A 21,251-nucleotide genomic window follows, 5' to 3' on the forward strand; every position below is an offset into this window, starting at 1 on the left:
GCTGTCAACAATTAATTAGTGATCATTATCAAATCAATCTTCAGTGTCATATGGTTGATTTTTTTACTTTGCTTCACTGATTTAAGAATGATCAGTTGTGATTGAAGTTTGAGTTATCAGTTGAATGTGGGATAGACTCACTATTTACTCCAGCTCTTGACTAATTTGCCATTAATTATCATTATCAAATCATTATTCAATCAGTATGGGGATGTGTTATGAGTAACAGTGATTTTTAGATCATTATCAACATATTATTAAATCTTAAGCCTGGCTAAATCAAATTACAATCATTTTTTTCTCTGTGTGTATATATATATATATATATATATATATATATATATATATATATATATATATATATATATATATATATAGGTGAGTATACCATGAATGGATAATTTTTAGTTTGCGCTTTTGATATTCCGACATTTTTTGCAGCTATCTCAAAAGCTGTAGAGTCTGGTCTTTTAACCATGCTTGGAGTTTCATTTTTTAATCGCACAGCAGAATGAAAGGTGCCACCCTTGTTGCAATGTGGACTGTTGATCTGTAGGCCATCTATAAATTTCCCAGAGCCCTAGCCATGTTCTCACTATTCTCGTCAGCTATTTTCAGAGCTTTCAGGGTTGTTCCGTTTACCCTCTCTATTTCCCCATTGGCTTGCGGTCATAATAAAGTTGTGAAAACCCATTTTATCTCCCACTCTTTAAGGTATGCTCGAAACTTGTGCAATATAAATTGTGGCCCAGTGTCGATTCTTACCATGCCAAAAAAGCCAAAACTGCAAAGCACTCAGTTCAGGAATTCAATTACTTTCTCAGTTTTTGTAACTCCAAACAATGCACACTCAAAATAATGGACATAATAATGAATGACCACAATGATTGATTGACCATTTGACAGATATCCAAAGATATCCGTTTTGAGATAAGACCAATGTTTGTTTAAAAACTTAAACCCTGTCATAACAACTGCATGCATTAGATCAGATTGTAAAACAGTCATGCAATTTAGCAGTCATACAACCTGTTTATCAATACATGACCACCTTACTTTAGTTCCCAGTCTCTTTTTCATTTTAACAATGCATTGATGTCCTTTGTGTGCTAACTTTATCACATGTGCTCTCAAGCTTGCAAGATTCACGACCCGATTGCCTTTCGACAGCACTCTTTTTATCTCACTGGGCTCATTAGCTATAGTTTTGAAAGAGATTGAACAACTATCAAAGTGATTACTGCAAACTTTTTCAATCATATTCAGAATCTCATGACAATGTTAAAATTTGCCTGCCAGATTTTCCTAATTTCAAGCTACAGAAATTAATTCACGAGCAACGCCATTGACATACTGGCCGCCTACAACTTTTGCTCTTAGGTGTGAATTGTCTATCTTGTTTACCATTTCTGAATTCCTATATATATGCATCAGAAGTTACACTGCTCAAGGTTTAGAATCACACCTAGTTCAAGGCATTTCTCTAAGAAGGCTTTACATTGTAGGTCACTCTGTTTAAGGCTGTAAATATAGAGAATAATATCATCAGCCTCATCTTGAACACCCTACAAAGTGGAAAGAGCCGACCGAACATCATCAACCGTTAGAGACTCTAGTTTGCATTTCATCATATTTTTAGGTCCTGACATCATCCTCCGTAGAAGTTGAGCCACTGGCCCCACGCTAGAATAAATGTGACATTTGGCCCTGTAACATTTTATTTCACCCAACCCTTACAATAATTCAAAAAAACTATTCATAATATTATCCAAACCCTTGACCAAAACATTACAGACAACATTATCACTATATGACAAAAGCAATAGCTTATCAGCTATTTTATGGCTCAGTAAACACTAACATGTAGTTTTACTATTATACACATACATGTAGGAAACAGCAAGTGTCTGTTTACTTTCGCATTTCACTGTGGCACTGAAGAAGCCTAGAATGTCTAGCTTGCTTTTGCTGCCGTAGCAAAACAGATTGTCATCTTCAGTAACAGATTGCAGCTTAACCTTGCTTTCAAGATTGTTTCAGTAATCAATATTCATTATGTTGTTGCAAGCTCCTGTGTCAACAATAAAAATAACTTGCTCAACCATTATGTTGAGCTCACATCTTGGCATTTCGCTTTTCGGATTGTGGACTGATAGGAAGTAAGAATCATACCATCGGAGCAGTTGAGGATGCCTAATATATAGTGAAGTATGCAAGAAGCTGCTTTTGAGAACAGTATCGCTCAGTCTTTCTTTTTGAATCAATTAAAAAACAATTATTAATAAGTTGGCTAAAAGTTTTGGTGAACATGAGACAAAATGCGGAACCGGAAACAAGTACTCAAAAATAAAAAACAAAATTAGAGTGTTATAAAAGATTAAAACTTAGCTCAAGTGTCAGTTTAAGAAGCTAAATTTCTTCAAGTTAAATTTAAAGTTTCTATTACGTAGGATCACAAAGGTTAAGTGTACCAAATAAGTTTCTCTTAAGTATATCTATCAGACAACCGTTATCCACAACGTCTGTCTCAAAGGTAAAAACTCCATAAAGTAGTGTAGGCTACATAGTGACGTTACATTTTATAGCAGATCCTAACAACTAAATAGGTATTTGTTACTTTTTGGCGCATGTACTGCATTGCTCCATCGTAATATACTGTTTTGGTATTTTTCATAGTAGGCTAACGAATTATTTTGTTTTGAGGTATTTTATATAAGAAATAGTGCCTTGAAATGTGAGTAAATTTAAATATGAGCCCAGTTTCAGGACCCATAAAGCTCGTATGTTAATGTATGACCGTCTATTTCTCCTAGCTATCTTTTCAAAGAACTAAATTATTGCCCCCCTCCATTTAATAGTGATTTTGTGTATTTTCTTACAACCAACTAGCCGGCTTCACCACCATGTCAAGATGAATTAGTGTGTCACTTCTCAAAATTAGGTACGCGTAAGTCCTGCCATGTTTCAACATTTTTCGCTGCATTTTTTTAATTATATAAAAAATATAACAATAACAATAATTGTTATACAACATATAGCATCAGTTCAATGCATACTGAAGGAGCTCTGCAAAATAAAACAGGGATGAATAAATAATATAGACTTACATGTAAAATATACTAAAAACAACAAATAATACCGAGTAAATAACACACATTCGTGTTTGTTATGTATTGTGATGGCAGGAAAGCATACACATTAATGTTAAATATTTTGTGAATTTATAGCTAAGCATGAAAGCTAAGCATAGTTATTATCTATGTATATAAAGCTTCAAGTTAACATAAAATTAGTTTCAGAAACTTTTTTGTTGCCTCTAATCAGGTTTGAGAGTTGAATAATCAGGCTTCATCATCAAATGTCCAGTCGTTGAGCTTGATTAGGGCAAGGAAGAATGTTTCCTTTTGCACTCGGAACCATCCCCCTGGATGTATGCTCAAAAAAACCTGGTCTCCAGCTTTCAATGCCGTTACCTAGAGCAAGTACCTTGGTACACATTGAGAAACAGACTTGATAACAAAAAATGAAGCTTGTCTTTAAAAGAAAATTACATACACTTTTGTTTTAAATTCTACATAATTTCTATCTAGCCTGTTTTAACTGTACATGTATCTCCTAACAACATCTATTGCTAGCAATCATGTTTCAAATATTTACTTGTTTAAAGGAACTGTTAATGACAACCATTCAAAGTTTTTTACACAAGTAAGTCATGTAGATCATGACAGAACAGATGTGGCTATTTTAAAGGTAGCTAGAACTGGTTAGAATAGTGATATTTTACCGATTAATATTAGCTGACGGCTTTAGCCGAGCCTTCCATATAGCTTAATACTATTTTCCATGTATTATTATTATTGGATTAAAAGCTACATATTTCATTACAAGCGTTTAGCATATCTCAAAAACTGTTTACTCTGTGATACACTACTATGTCAGCCTTGACCCTGACTACAGTGCTCTAATGAATCATTTATACTGCCTCTGCTCGAGTTGGATGGTGTAAAATAGGTTAAAACTAATTTATGAAAACAAATAACTTTCATGTATGTTTTTTTATGCTTACACAGTGCTTCTGCTAAAAAGAAAGTAAACAATCGAGCAATTTTTAAGAAATGCAATTTTGGTCAAGGATTCCTTGACCAAAATTAGATGGAACAGCTCCTGGTTATTGCGTTAGTAGTAAAAACCTGTTTTATCTTTCTCATTAATTGTTTTGTGGGTAAAAATAGAGTTACCAACCTGCCAGGTAAAGCAAGAATAAATCTTTCCTATTTCATCGTTTGAATCGATTATGTGAGCAGCACACAAGCCCAGTAATCTCTCACTCCAAATGCTGTCTAAACGATTTCTCGCATAAACGCCATAATTCACTCTAGAGAACTTGACATTGACAAACCCCATCTGTAATGTACTATACAGATTTTTATAGGATACACCAAAAGAAATATGTTTGCATTAACAGAGCCACAATTGAAATACCGACATTTTCTTACATACTATGAGTGGAGTTGTCATAGTATCAGCAGTATACTCAAACAATGACTAAACATAATAAACGTACAAAGGCTATTAAAACGTTAATCAGTTAGCCATTAGGAAAGTATCATCTATTAAATGTTAAAACTAGCAACTGTCTTGCAATGACTATAGCCCGATATGTACTGAGGACATTATCATTTAAGTTTTTTTAGCTTCTGAGATACCAAAATCAATTTTGAAATTTGTAATATAAATTGAAAATTTAGTGTAAAATTTGTGGTGATGGCATCTCTCAAAAAAGGAACATTTAAAAGGGTTGTATTGTGTTCAAATTCCTCAGTGGTTGTTTTAAATCTTTGCTACTTAGTGGTGAGTTTATGGCTATACATGTAATATAAAATATGTGGTATTTACACCAAAAGTGGTACTTACACTGGAAGTTACAATGTATATTCCAGATTTCTTAACTATCAAACTTTTTCTTACATCTTTGGTCATTTCAAAGTTTTCTTTAGATTGGTCTGATGTCATCCATGGAGCTTTTGAAAAGTAGGAAAAGTGTCTGCTGTCTTCTAAAAACAAAAATGTCAGGTTATGTGAGGTTTCAATATAGTTACAAATAAAAGTGCTTGGAATATATTTTGATTTTTTGCATATAGAGTTTTTTCAAACTTTTCTCAAAAGTTTGTAATTTTTTGAACATTTTTTGAAGCATCGTACCAAGGTTCATTATTGATCATTTTGTATATTAGAAGATGATAGTACTGAATGTTGGTTGTCTTCACTATCATTGAATAAAAAAGATCATATGCTAAGGAAGCTCATCTCACAAGGCAACACCCTGAAACTTCAAGAAGCTTGTGAGATATTTCAGAAGCGTTGAAGTAGCCATGTTTGCTAAAAAAGCAGGGTCTATTTGCACACTCATATAATTATTGTAGTTGACAAAACAAGAAAACATACATGTAGGTATGGTACACTGCAGCATCGTAAGCAGGAAAGCTTGACCAAAGAAACAGTTTGCCAGACAAGAAAACTGAGGTTTTTAGAAACCTGAAAAAAGGTCTGACAAATCTTAGCATTCTAGGCAGGAGTGCCTGACTAAAGTGGTGGTCTAATGCAAATGCTGCAAAAAGGAGCATTGTGAGGACATTTTCTTGACCAAGCATGTCTCAGGAGTCTTAGTCTTTTGCTGAGGTTAACAAGAAAAGAAAACAAAAAGAAAGTTAAAAATTGGTTCAGTGAGTGGCCAGAGAGGTAATGTGAGGATTAACAGTCATGAAACCCGACTAAAGCTAGACACTGGAGTAGACAGCATTGTGTTTAATAGCTACATAAATACCACGGTTAAAGCAGATTACCTTCATTTCATCCAAAACTGTACAAAGACGGTCAAATGGACATAGAAGCCATTGATGACAGAAGGCCTCAAGTTTAAGATTTGTCCAAGCTGGCACAACAGGAGCCAGTTCACATGAAAAATCTAAGCAGAGATCATACTGTTCTAAAGGAAGTATCACCCAGCTCCTATTCCCTACTCAAAGATGCCGGCGCGTTGTGCAAAAATTGTGTAACTTTGATTGGCTTCAAAGAAACAAATTGGACTTCAGGTGATACAGAGGGCAGTTTACTTGCAATCCAGGAGTCTGCTATGCTCCTGTCTATCAAAACAGCCAGCTTTATTCAACGCATGGGTACCGGTGGCATGAAGTTCAGCACACCGATTCAACCGTGCCAAGTACCACCGGTAATGCTTTTAGTAGGCCAGAATGCTTGAAGAAGTTTCCCAAAAAGTTTAGAGGCTATGACCTATCACGCTGACACAGCATAACTTATTATATATTCATACATTGCATCCATTTATGAATATACATTTATGAACGTCCAGCTTTATTTTGAACACTTATTTGCTGCAACCTTTGTTATTGTTTTTTATTTCACTGCTCCTTCACATCAACCTAACAACTACTTTACAACTAATCAATATATTTTATATGTATTATAATAAACCTTTATTGATCAATAACCTTTTCCAAATTAATTTCCAATTACTCAACAAATGTCGAATTCACCATTTTCAAAACAAAAAATTATAAGTATAGTGGGCCCTTGCAGTACAATTTCAATTCATTCCGATGTTGACATTGTATAATGAAAAGGTCGTATGGATTGTTATAGAAACCCATAATAGTTATCCAATGCAAACACCCCCTGGTAAAAAAACATTAAAATTTTTATATTAGTGTGATACATGCTAAAGATTTGTAACAAAATAGTATGTTAGCGTTAGTAACTATAGTTACCTACAGCAACTTCAGTGTATTTAGTGGTTATGTGATTCGCAATAAAGTGTAAAATTATAATTTACTATGCGCAGTAGCAGTAGCAGCAGTATGTATCGTAAGGAGTTTTTACCTTTGAGACAAACATATAATATAAATTGAACTTAACTTAAATGAATTTTTCTTACTAAACACATACTAAAAGCCAGGTTTTAGTATGTATTTGATTAAACTTCCACTATGTCATCATCAAAAATTTTATCACTTAGCCGTTAACGGCTTTGTTTTCTCTCTAACTTATAGCAAATGACGCTGAATCGAGAAAGAAAGAGTGCAAGCATCATATCTCTTTCCTGCAACGCTACTGCGAAATTAAGTTAAAGGTGAAAATTATGTCTCACCATAGCGTTCCAGCTACATTGCATGTTAATGTTATATGACCGTTTATGCTCTGACATTCCAATGTAACCTTCATGGAACATTGCTGAGACATTCACTAACAATTTTCTCTAACAATGCTATGATATAATTAACAGATTTTATTCCTTGCACATGCTACCAAACGTTATGATAATATCTTTACACAACTTTCTGCAAAATATTGTGGTGGACGCCGGGTCATGATGTTACATTTTTTATTTTATTGTGCGTGTTGTCCTTTTTAATTTTTTTTACTCCTTGTGCTGCCACTTGTCGTATTCATGTTGTTGTCTTATTTTATTGTATGTCTTTTTTTATTATATCATTGTTTTACTCGTTATGCTATCACTTACCGTCACTTGTTGTCATACCAACGCACTAGCGATCCTGTTTATTCACCTTGTTAGCCGGTATTCTTACCGTTTGCCCTTAGCCGGAATGGGTGATGCTATTATATATAAAGGAGTGTGTTCACTTAGTTGAGCAGAGCAAACGGCCATAGGCTCCTCGGTTAGTGGATTTCCTTCTCTAATAAAAAGTTGAACGAAGCTACGCGCAATTTATTTCTGTATGAAATAGTTTAGATCGTGCCAAGTAAAGGCTGGCAAATTCCTTTACAATATTACTGTTGTAACGTAATTCAATAATGATCACCAAATAAAGTGTGTTGTAGAACATTATGGAAACAATTTCTTGGAACAGTGTTTTGCACGTATCGTTATAGAATGTCTCAGTAATATTTTTTGAGTTGGGTACCTCTCAGCATGAATGTGTCTATTTGTTGTGAAAAATGTGGAAGGCACCAAAGGTCTTTCTTTCCATTCTCCATCAACCTTGAACACCACCACTCAGTTTCTGTACTGTTTCTAAACTTGATTGGTGAGCTGGAAGCTAACAAAAGAATGACTTTTATTGATTTCTTAGATTTAATGAAGGTCGCCAATTAATTCATAGCAACTATAACTCAATTGCTTTGCATAAGTATACATTAGCTTATGGTCAACTGCAGGCATACTTTCTAATGTACATACAAGACACCATCATGCATTTACGATATCAACACACTGCAATACACTGTTGGTATAAAATGTTAATGTACATACAATTTTGTTCATCGATGTTTCTTTTTAATTCTTCAGGGTCAGCATACAGCAGGGCTATATCGCTACCAGGAATTCCTACAAAAGTAAGTAGCGGTGCAAACATATATTAACATAATACCAATTTGCATGCAAAATTAAATGAAAACATTTTGTGCTGTAGTATAAAAAAGCCTCAAAATTGTGATCTTTGTTTTTCCTCTGTGGTTTTCTCTTTTGATCTATAATGTATAAGCAACAAAAGAAATAGCGGTATCTTTAATATTTTGCTGTCCCATTTTTAAAGGTATCATAGCTGGTGTACTCTTTCATAAGTTTAACTGAATGTTGCTGAGGTAATAGCTGCACCAAGCATTACAACTATCCGTCTGCATGACTGTAAGTCAAACAGTTGGACAGAATAAGTTAAGGTTTTGTATTTAGGCATATCTTGGTGTTTTTTTGTTCGATTTTTGTTTCCGACAAATCTTTGTTTTGCAATAGTTAAAAAATGCTAAGGAAGTGTGCTAAAGACAAAAAAAATTGTTTTGAGGCTTTCAGTTTAGGGTAGCTGATTTTAAATTTAAGTGTAAGATGGTTACAGACCATGGTAAGTGTTTTCTTCTTGGCTGGCTGGCACCGTTACAGGTTCTTCTGCGCTTATTGGGTCTAAGAATTGTCTTTTTACCCTCCGTAATAATTGTTTGACCTGCATGTCAAAATGAAGGGTCGACAGAGTATTCACAGACCTGCTCATCTCTCCAGACACATAAACAATATGACATGAACCTATAACATCATTTGATTGTTAAAATCGATTACTCATCATCAGAGTTACTCTCCAGATGCTTTGAGATACTTTCCTCATGCATTTGAATCAGTGATCCGACCATGTATACCGTTTTTTTTCAAAATGAAGTGCTTCAATGATTCACTAGATTGAAAACATTGGAACTCCTGATGCAACTTTACACTACGAATTCTGTGGCTTTTTTCCCTCTAAAGCCGTTTCTTCTTTTTTCAAGCTAATTCTAAATAACTGAAAATTGCAGAAGTTTGAATATTATTGTTCTAACTTTTCATTGTACTTCTAGAAAAGTTACAAAAGACAAGATCACACAGGAAATAACTAATTAACACAGTTTTTCAACTACGCTTCCTCTATTCGTGTAACCACTTTGATCAGCATTTGTTTGATCTGATAATAGAACAAATAGCAAAGCATAAAGTTAGGATATCTCCAGCATAAGATTGATCTGTTTTAATCCAGGTTGTATAGTTCTATTTTGTAGGGTGATAAATATGGAAGTAACAACTATAAAAGTCACTCAAGTGGTAAGTCAAAATTGATAGCATTCAACAGATGACATAATTTTGAGTATTTGAAACTTTGCAGCTACATTTTTTGCTTTGTGAATTTACAGCTTGCATTAGCTTAAGATTTCTCAAAATCAATTTTTTACCATGAGCATGTTTCTTTGTCAAATTGTGTAGCCCTAAATCTATTTATTTAATTTCTGTCAATTTTCATAGCAGAAAAAACTACAAGGTTTTGCGTTTTTATTTTCTCTGAATATTGTTTAGCATTCAACACAGTTAGTCAATCCAGTTTAATTATCAACAATGGTTTACAAGTTCAAGTATACATTCAAAATACTGTGTCATTAGACTTCCAACACAAATTTGGAGAAACTTAGTCGGTAGTTCGCCAAACTATTATAGCATCGGTTATTGTTAGAACATGTAAAAATTGAAGTTAGCAGTTTTGATTATCAATAGAGTAACTGTTGAGCTTTATAGCTAAAATTCAGTTGACAATCTGCTTCAAATGGAAACTTTTAGGTTGCCTATGTGCGCCCTAGAGTGGAATGCTTGACAAGCTTTTAAAACAATTATCGTTAAACGATATTCACAGTATTTTCCTACGCAGCACCCATAAACTGGAAGTTCCCGTCAACATACAGCCTTTGACAATATGAGGGTGAAAATAACTCTCTAGTAATGACTCAGTTGAGAATCTAATAAAAAGCCTTTGTTACAAGATAAGCAGCCGATTGTAATTTTAAATTGCTAGTGCTAGATGAATGTTCGGCATTGCACAGGTAAAAAAAAACAGCTTATAAAAAGTGGGAAGTAATGTAGTTGCCATTGGCTAGTTTTCTACTCGACGAGTATAAGTTACTTAAACCAGCTGTAAAAAACTTATAAGCCAGTAAATTGCTTTACTATAATAAGAACGGGAAACCAGCTTTTAATTGTTACGTGTCATGATCTCTCGTGCGATCAACAATGATCTTCAAGTATGCTAGTAGAAACCAATAGTATGCTCGCAGACGCTTAAAGTGTGGGTGTTTTAACTGATATACAAAATCTGACCACAATTATTCCATTGTATCGCGATGTAGCTTTTTGGGCTAGTAAATAGCACGAAAGTCTGCAGACATAGAGTTTCAGAGATCAGTTCCAGTGCGTAGAGAATTTTTCATTCCTACAAGTTTATTGCTATAACTGGAAAAACAAACAGCAGACGATAGACAAACACTGAGATTTATATATCGACTACCTGTGCGATCCGGCGCTGTCAGGGTATTAAAAATCAGCTTATAGACAATGAGAAGTAATGAGAGTTGCCTGCCACTAGCTATTAGCCTGGCACATGCCAATGCATAATTTGAGTAAGCATACTAATAAGAGCTCTCAGCTTCTCGTGACGTTAAGCAGTCACTCTGTGTCGCGACCTAAAGCAGTAAAGTATTTGCTGCCATATAGAGACATAAATTGCCTAGCGATTCTATCAAGCTCATGTAGCTAACGTAGGACATTGGACTGGCGAACGGGAGGGTCTGAGATCAAACCATCTGCGATATTGATTCGCTATTCAAAATATCAATAGCTATACCTGGCCAAACACACATATAAACAAGCTTTGAGAAATGTATTAATTATATAGATTAAAGAATAACAAAGACTCCCGGCTACAGGTTATATTATGTTGCCACCCCTCATGCACTTATCCACTGATTATAAGTCCTATCCAACTTAGTTATCACGTACTTCTGCACACTCATGATATACAATAGCTACTGTAACTCTCATAAAACTAAAAGAGTATGTGGTTGGACTTTAAATATATCCATTTTACACAATAGAAAACTACTTATGCATAAGGGGTATGAAATCATTTTTGTTTAGTCGAATTAAGGAAAAAGTTCTTCAACAAAACCAAACTACTAAAAGGTTGCAAAGGTTTCTGTCTTTCTTTTAGGAAAATTTTTTTTGTAATGGCAGAGATACTAGTGTCACAAGGGGTGAGGATGGGAACTGTTATAGCACAGTGCCTGGGAGGCTGAACCAGGCCAGTTTTGGAAGTGAGCCAACATACAAGCATCAATTGGTCAAGAGCTAAGCTTAATGCATACATTGCAATTAATTGCAACAGCATCCATCACAAACTTTTTAAAAGTTATAACAAAGGTTTCTACTACACTCACCCACCAACCAAAAACTTTGTTCCGAAAATGTTTGGAATCAAAAATTATTTACTGGTACACAAAGAGGTGTGCAGTGCAGAACCAACTCCCTAACCTTGTGCGTGAAAGTAAATATTTCCAAACTAACTTTTTTGCTTGCATCATCGCTTAGAACTTTACAATTACACTTGCAGCACTTTAATTAGATATTCCATTTTTCCGATATTTTCGAATTAATACAAATTTGGTGGCTGTCAAAGCAGTTATATACAGTAGGTTTAGTTGACAGAAAGCCGTATCTTTGCTTCTAAAGCCACGGAAAATATAAGGGATTTCATACAGAAAGGTCTGTGCACTGATACATTTGTGTTGATCAAGAGTCTCAACTTCAAGAATAGGTTACTAACTTACTTTACAATCACATGTTTCCATCCATTTCTCTATTGCTTCCATCCTTTGTTCCAGCACCAAATTTCTGTTGATGTCCAACTGTTGTCTTTGCCAAATGTAGGCAGCACACAGGAAAAAGCTCATCGCAGCCATGGCAACAAAAAAGCTTACAAAAGACTTCCAGAGCTTATTTTCTAAGAAGCCATCTTCATGTTTCAGCTTTTTATCAGCCTTGGTTTTTTGTCCAACGAGAGCTGAGGTGGTAGATGCATCAGCCATTTTAGCAACAGTTAAAACTCAAGATGCTTGGAGCTTGCTGAAGGGTCAGTAAAATAAGTAGTTATAAAGCCAATGCAAACGTGCTGCCATGCCTGGATGGATTGCTTTTTAAGCAATTACAGTTGTAGACTATCTGTGTGTATCTTTAAAACACTCTTTTTTGCAAATGGCACGCTTGAGTGCAGTTCTGTGGCTGCAGCAGCTAGCTTCTGCATGCACAGTTTGCTATGTTTTTACTTTGAGCATTATTAGTCATCTTTTTAAAGAGATGAGGGGAGGAGAAAGAAGAGAGAAGCTGTCTTTTTTATAGTATACAAGTTTGAGCGACTATGGCTCATTCAATAAATCCCAAGGCAACAACTGTACCTGTCAATAACTGTACCTGTACCTGCGACCTGTCAATCAAACTAACCACCCGATAAACTATTGACCAATCACCGTTCAGATATTACGAAGCTTAGCAACCGATGTTGCTATCCACCATGACCTCCGACAAGCTCCGACAAAGCAGCAATAGTGAATGCTGTTTTGAACGCTAATTTTGCTTCTATTTTTACCGTTTATTTGACGATTTAAAATGGTGAAACAATGTCAATGAGGTCTTTGTGACTCCGTTGACATTGTTTTTGACTTTGTGACTTTATTTGAATTTCATTAATGATAATTTCTACAAAATATTGACTTCATACAATAAACAGAACAAACATTAACTTACATATATGTACATTATGCTAAGGGCAGCATTAATCATTATTCCAACAGCCATTTTTTTATCCAATTGAAAAAACTAGCTAGTCAATTGAAACGCACATATAAATAGTTGGACACAAGTACATTAAAGAGAAATAAATATTGCCAATATAATTCAGCTATTATATATATATATCCAATATATTTAGCTCTAGCGTTGAGCCAGCATTCTGTTCACCACTGCTGGTGGCCACTGTCTTGTATGGCTTGGATGCTAAGTGCCTAAGTGATGTACCCCTCATAGCGGCGAGAAGCTCAATGTCCCTGTCCAACAGCTGAACTTTTCTGATATAATGTGAAACAGAATGTATTATCACACTTTGTATATATTTTAGAGATTTAACATTAAAATTTTATTATTATAAGGAACACTTTTTCAATTCATCCTTAAAGAATTGTTGACTATTTATTCATAGCATTGTAACTAAAACACATGTGTTTTATTTATAAACACAGTGTCTTCAATAAAGTGTTGAACCTCACTACTTTTTTTTCAATTTTATACCTATTGTCAGTTATGTCTGCTGTCAGTGGGCGTTTCTTTCGGTCTTCATTTCAGCCGGCTGATGATCATGGAGGACCCTGGCACCGCAATGATTTTTTTCTCCCTTGGCCTGTCCCATTCCTGGGGTTTTGATGTGCAGGCTGGTTCACTGGGAACTTTTTGCAGGCCACTGGTTAGCCAGTCCGTCAGCTTGAGAACTAGTCTCAGGACATGGGCACATTCCCCTCCAGCTCTGAAATTTAAATGTCATATTATGAAATAATGGGTCTCAATGGTGTGTATCTTGCAATAAAGGTCAAAACAGAAACCATTAAGTTCTAGAATACTGTAAGACAAGAATCAAATGTATCAATCAATGCACATCTTGACACTAACGTTCCTAAAAAAATATCAATAAACGTGTTGCACAGAATTCTTCCAATCTCCCTGTTGCCATATCAAAAACCATAACAAACTGTCATCGTACAAATTATTTGGTCTAATCTTGACAGGCGTTGTGCTGTACCTGGTATAGATCAGACTCATGGAATGAAAATGAGGCAGTCATGGTGAATATTATTGAAACATACCCTTATTTTTGTAAGAATTGAAGAGTTAATTTACCCCGCTTTACAAGAACAGTGTGCATCAGTGACCTTCAGCGGCTTCTCATTCTTTTGCTGTGACCGGTACGTTGTCGCCTTTACAGTACTTTCTTTGTCATTTTTTTCAACAAACACATTCACTGATGCAAAGAAGCGTTTATTTGCATACTTTCTTCCTTGAATTTGTTGCCTAAGAGTTGGAATATACAGTAAATAAACAGTTTTTATTTTGTATTTGCACATGATTGCTAGAATAAATTTTAAATTTTGCACCAGATACATTATTACAGGTTTCTCAACTACCAGTAATTAAAAATTTGTCATAATATTTTTTTTCTGAATGCTGTGTAAACATCTGAGTAACACACTATGATTTTGCTAGTATATGGTAATTAGATTGTCAAGTTAACTTATTTACTCGCGGCTTTTGTACCAGTGAAGTTGTCAAATGCTACTGTCGCTGGAAACTAGTTATTACTAAAAATAAGCAAGCCTCAGCTTTAAAAAGAATATGTTCGAATATATAACAAAACAAACTGCATTCTTAAAGAGTCGTGTTTTAAGTCATTATTAGCATCATTTTGTAGAAAAAGTTTTACTGGTCACATTTGATTAGTTGATTCAAATACAAAACAAGTGGTTTTTTGAGTTGGTTAACATAGTTAACGCAAAACAATGTCATTTTCTTTGAAATCAATTTACCCACAGATTCTGGTGAAGGCTTAATAAAGCCATTCTTGCATCTGGTTGGTGGTTTGTAGCATGGGCTCACCTGTTTTCCCTTACTATTTCGGAGTGTAATTTTTTTTGCATAGATCATAACATTTAGTCCTTTGGAATTGAGTCAAGCTATGCAAATGTACTTGTCAGTACAGCTCTAATTACACCTCATAAATCCATCTATCAGACAAAATTTTAGCGCAGGCAATGAGGCTACAATGCATTCACTGTTTTTGCAAATTACGTTTTACATTATCTTCAACATTATTATTGTAATATATCATTTTTACAACCCAAACATTTTAATGTGAGCAAAAGGTTTTCATAAAGCATTCATTTAAGTGGTGGCCGCTCACATACTTTCAGCTCATAATATAAAACAAACTATTCTACTGCATAAAACTCACACTCAGTATGTATCGTATCTTGATATTCTTCTTCATCTTTCTTTGATCTTAAGATATTTAGCTCTCACTATAATGTATACGCAGGTTACGAGTGATCACCAATTTGCTCTTGTTAAGTTTTTTTGGTTATGGCAAAAATACCAATGATTTGTAGGTGCATGATTTTCTCTCTTTTTACATACCTTGTTGTACATCTCATGTTCCTGCAGCCTTTTAGATGGTTTCAAACACTCCCCATCTAGATTCTTGAGTACTAAAATATGAAACTTTTGTTATCTTTAAATAACTTATTGAATGTCGCTAGTAAGTGATACGACGTCTAGTAAAATTATTAGCAATAAAAATACAATTAGCCACCAAACTTATTGTGATCGTGTCAATAGTTATAAAAGGCCACTGCCAATGGACCTGGTTTTATGATGTCTGTAATCTCCCAGTGCTTTTGCAACACATCTGAGACCTGTCTGAGAAAGAGAATGCAACATATCATCGTTTGTGCAGCACACATTTCTGTCTCTCTTTCCTGTGTATGACATTTTCCACACTGACACAGCTGATCTACTGGTGGTGCAACATAGGCATCATGTGATCAATAGAACTAATGTAATAAGTATATGTAATTCATCAATATTCCGTTCTACTGTGTATTTGCTGAAAGCTTTCAATTTGTATGTTAGATTGAGAGTGTGAAACTAAAACAAATAAACAAATGGTTTAATAAAAGCATAAGTAGGCTAAGCCAACAATTTGAAGCTTGGTTTCTGGGAGTTAAAGATGAGCATTGATCAATCCATTTTCCTCACTTTATGCAAAGGAGAAGGGAACATAAATTTGTATTATAAATCTAAGTTACTAGCTAAAACTGCCAAAGAAAGTTTTAAGAAATTATTATAGCTAGGCAAAACGATAAGAAAGTTATGAAATGATGATTGGTGATGGCAAAAAGCTATAGTTTTGTTAATCATTAAATATATTCATGAGTAGTAGCATTATTACCTTTAGTTTAGTATATATAAAGAAAGCTCAAAGTTGAAAATAAATTTGCCTCCATTCTCCTATCTTCTTCTGCAGCATAGCGCTACTGACGCCGGTCAGCTCTAACCATGGTGATCTGCCCCTATCTTTAACTACCTGATGCTCAAAAAACTCTGAGTCGCCTTTCCTGGAACTCTGAGCATTCTTAAAATTCTGTTGTTCGCCAATAAAACGTGTCTATGCTACGATTCGCAATCTAGTAGCTCAGTAAATTTCCCAATGGCAAGAATCTTTGAGATCACAAACACGTCTTTTACTAGCAGTAAAATTTATTATGACTTAGATAAAAAATTTGTGCTGATGATTGGCTAAAGAAGAGACCGTATATTTATTGCTCACAAACTCTTTTTATATGCACTCACTATATACATCACGAATAAAGCACTCGCTAGAATCTAAGCGTTGAAAAATATGATCTCATTCAAACGCTTATATCTCTAGACAGGGCTAATCTACCAAGACAAAAATGACATCAAATTGTAGCTTATGTTTTTGATTTGATTTAAAAGAGTGGAAAAGGGTGGATTAGGGGGAAAAAGGTGAAAAGAAAGGGAAGAGGTGGAAATGGGTAAAGGTGGTGGCAAAGGGTAAAAAGAAACTTGTCTGCTGCAAAAACTTTCTCTTACCTGGTAGTTTCACTGAACCAGTACCGATTAAACTTTTAGGTTACAAAAATTTTAACATTTTTTATGTACGTTCTGCAATTCAAATCTTTGGGATTATATATTGAGCTTTATAATATACTGCTATAAATAGTAACTCTAATGAGGTGCTTTAGAAATCTATATACATATTTATGTTCTTTGATAAGTTCTTCACTCTAAAGATGAGTAGAACAACAGGCAAGAAAATCAAGATGTGAGCTCACTTTTGAGCAAGTTTCCTCATTGACAAATGAGTAAATAATATAATATGAGCCGGTTGCTAATGGCCAATATATGGTGAAGTATGCGAAAAGCAACTTTTGAAAACAGCATCGTTCAGTCTTTCTCCTAGAATCAGTTTGAAAAAAGTTTTCAAATGGTTGGCTAAAAGTTGTAGTGAATGTGAGGCAAAGAGCAGCTAAATGGAAACCTTTAGTATTAGTATAAACATGCAGTATCTTATGATCAACTGTAGGCATACCTTCTTATGTACATACAAAACACCATCCTGTGTTTAAGATACTAACAAACTGCAATAGTGTGTTGGTATGAAATGTTAAAAGATACTGTTTTTTAATTGATGTTATTTTTTTAATTTATCAGGGTCAGCGTACAGCGGAGCTGCGTGGCCACTAATCATCTCTACAAAATCTCAAACGGAACAAAATTTGCATGCACACTCAGATAAAAGTATGAATTGCGAAGTGTAAAGTAGTACAACAAGAGTATAAAACTTGTAATTTTTTTTCACAGTTTTTCTCTTTGGATCTACCATGTATAAAAAATATAATAAACAATGGAATCTTTAGTACTTTATTGTCCCGTTCATGAAGGTATCATAGCTGATGCACTTTTCCATAGAGTTAAAGGTTGACTTGCAACAAAATTCACATTACCGTTATTTGATATGAAAAGATTCACCATGTCTTACTCTGTTGTGTTGTAGGTGCAAAATATGTGGAAAGGTGATTACAAGCTCTTAAAGGCTCAAAAACGAACAGAAAATCGCAGCCACACGATACCGCCGTAGTTTGAATTCCCTTTCAAAAACGGATCAAATGTGATGTAGCTGTGAGAGATGGCTTCTTTTTACACTTTCTTGCAACCTTATTTGTCAAAATATTTTCACAAATATGCTTCACGCATTCAATAAAACTATGTCTATTGTTCTTACGCGTCTATTTTATCGTCATTGTAATGCTGTCACTTTTAGCACTGATATCTTATAACTTACCGTAAAAAATCGTTAAACTTTTTAACCTCAGCTCGAAGGAGTACATATCATTGTCTGATAATTATGACGAGCCTGTTGGTCACCTGTGATAATCGAAAAGTGCTGCAAAAATTATCTTCAAAGTATTGGTTCACATGATCAGATTACGACTTGACGATTAGTCCAAGCCGAAACAAAACTGTAAAGTAGCGAGCATTTATGTTTGATACAGGGGCTTCGGTGAAACCCAAAGTGTTTGTCATAAACTAGTATACTATGATAAGTTTTATATTGAGCTTTGTATTAGCCTTTCAATTTACGTGAGAACATACGTGACAAAACGATAACCAAATTTCATGGCTACGTCATCGAAATAAAGAGATTCCAATCTACAGCGGCTTTTCATTTTTGAGCTTTTAAGAGCTTGTAATCACATTTCCACATATTTGACTCTTACAACAGAACAGAGAAAGACATGATGAATATTTTGATACCAAATAACTGTAATGGGAATTTTGTTGCAAGTCACCCTTTAATTAAATTTTGTCAAGGTTATAGCTGTACCAAATGTTTCAACTATCCGTATGCATAACCTTAAGGCAAGCAGTTGGACATGATAAGTTAAAGGTTTTTATTCAGGCAAGTCTGGGTGTTTTTGTTTTTATTATGGTCTAAATTTTGTTTGACAACAGAGCTATTTGAACATTTCTTGAATTAAATTTATGGAAGCAACAGAAGCATATCTGATGGCAAATGTCAGTGACAAACCACTTTGAAGCTTAAATGAAAAACACTTGTTACTGACACTTCGATTTACTAGGTTTTGTCTTTTTGACACAAGTTGCCAAATTTCTACTTGTAACACACATACATGTTTAAATTAGTGTTTGTTTTGCTCTGCAGTATGCTAAAGGGTCTTTTAAATTCATTTTCAAAGTGTTAGGAACTTTAAAACAACCAAACCTCTTCTACTTAATTAAAATATGCTAATCAAAAGTGCTACAAGACACAATATATGTTTTAATGTGTTTTAGTTTTATATGGTTTTTGTTGCTGAAGTTCAAGTGTAAGATAGTTAGCAACTAAGGTACATCTCCGCCTTTTGGCTGGCAAAAAACGTTGCAGGTTATTTTGTGTTTAGTGAGTCTAAGAAGTGTCTTTTAATCTTTCGTAATGATTGTTTGACCTGCATGTCAAAATGAAAGATCGATGGAGTATTCACAGACCTGCTCGTCTTTCCAGACATATAAACAATATGACATGACACTATAACTTCTTTTGATCCTTGAAATAAATTGTAATGTACATCATCAGTTTTTCTTCCCAGATCATTTGAGATTTTTTCTCATGTTTTCAAATCAGTGATTTGAGCATGTAAATTGTATACATGCTCAAATCCGAGCACATGTGTACTGTTTTTTTCAAAATGAAGTGATTCAATGATTTGCAAGATTGGAAAAATTCATACTGCTGATGCAACTCAATGCTATGAATCCCATGACCTATTTCCCAATAAAGCAGTTTTTTCCTTTTTCAAGCTAATTCTAAATAGCTGGCAATTAGATAGGTTTGAATATTATTATTCTTATTACTTATTTTACTTCTAGAAAAACTACAAAAAAACAAGATCGCACAGAAGATAACTGATTGACACAACTTTTCAACCACTTTTCATCTGTTTGTGTAGCCACTATCTTGCACCAACATTTGTTTGATCCAATAATAGATTAAATAGCAAAGCATAGGTGAAGATATTTCCACATCATAAGATCTGATTTATCCAGATTGTGTTGCCTCACTTTAATGGTGATTAATATTGAATTAATAACTACAAAAGCCACTCAAGTGTCAGGTCAAAGTCGGTAGCATCCAATAGATGACATAATCTTGGGTATTGAAAATCAAGCAGCTACATTGGTTGCTTTGTAAATTTACCGGTTTGATTTATCAAAAGCTATGTATTTAAAGTAACTGATAAATCTAACAGTTAAAATTCAATTGATAATCCGGTTTAAATAGAAACTTTTAAATATTCTATGTGCACCCTGGAGTGGCATGATTGAAAATTTCTTTTTAATGTTTAATGTAAAAAGAGATACACTATTATAGGCATATGATTGATCATATGCATTGTTTATAAACTTGATCTTACCTTCAGCATACAGCCTTCAGCAGTATGAGATGGAGATATACATTTACATGTATCTGTATCATCTATTAAATGATGTCAAACTAACCATGACGATCAACGGCATGGACAGGTCTATCAACAGTGAAGGACTTGAACCCATTCTAGGTTAGGCGAACCATCTAGGGAAAGTTATTCAAAATGTTCTAAAAAAATAGGTCTCTGAAGTGATTGGTTGCAGTGAAAGGCTACGATTCTATACAGACAATTGATCAAACTAGAGCTTTTGCTGCGATTAACAAACTCATCACTGATTTTAACGACACAAGTATTTTCAATTCGATGGATCAATGGTTGTTCAGACAGAGGCAAGCGCTTATGGTTTAAAAGCTATGCTTTTGCATGGCCAGCCCATATTTTAGGATTTGAAAGTATGAACGAGAGTGGAGAAATATATGTTTTAATTGTTAACTATAGTACAAAGAATGCTAAAATTCGGCTCAAACTTTGGCTTAGATGTGACTGTTCACACTGATTTTTGTTCATTAGAGTCAATCTTCATTAAACTTTTGAATAAAATCTCAAATTCTTTGCCGTTTATGCCCTTTGTTTTTCAGAGGTGCGTGTATCTCCTCAAAGCAGTATACAAAACTGAACTACAACAAGTCGCAGCTGATATGTTTTTTCGAGCCTCTGTTAAACAGCTGATACAAGTGTCCTCAAAGAACAGGTCTTAGCCATCAACTAGCTCTAAAATCTCAAGTCAGAGACATAAAAAGAGAGTTTGCAGTAAGTGATCAAACACATCGACTGAATAGTACCACCCAACAAATGACCAGATGCTGAGCAAGTGACACTTGATG

The sequence above is a fragment of the Watersipora subatra genome, chromosome 10, assembly GCF_963576615.1.
Source record: "Watersipora subatra chromosome 10, tzWatSuba1.1, whole genome shotgun sequence".
Lineage (NCBI taxonomy): Eukaryota > Metazoa > Bryozoa > Gymnolaemata > Cheilostomatida > Watersiporidae > Watersipora > Watersipora subatra.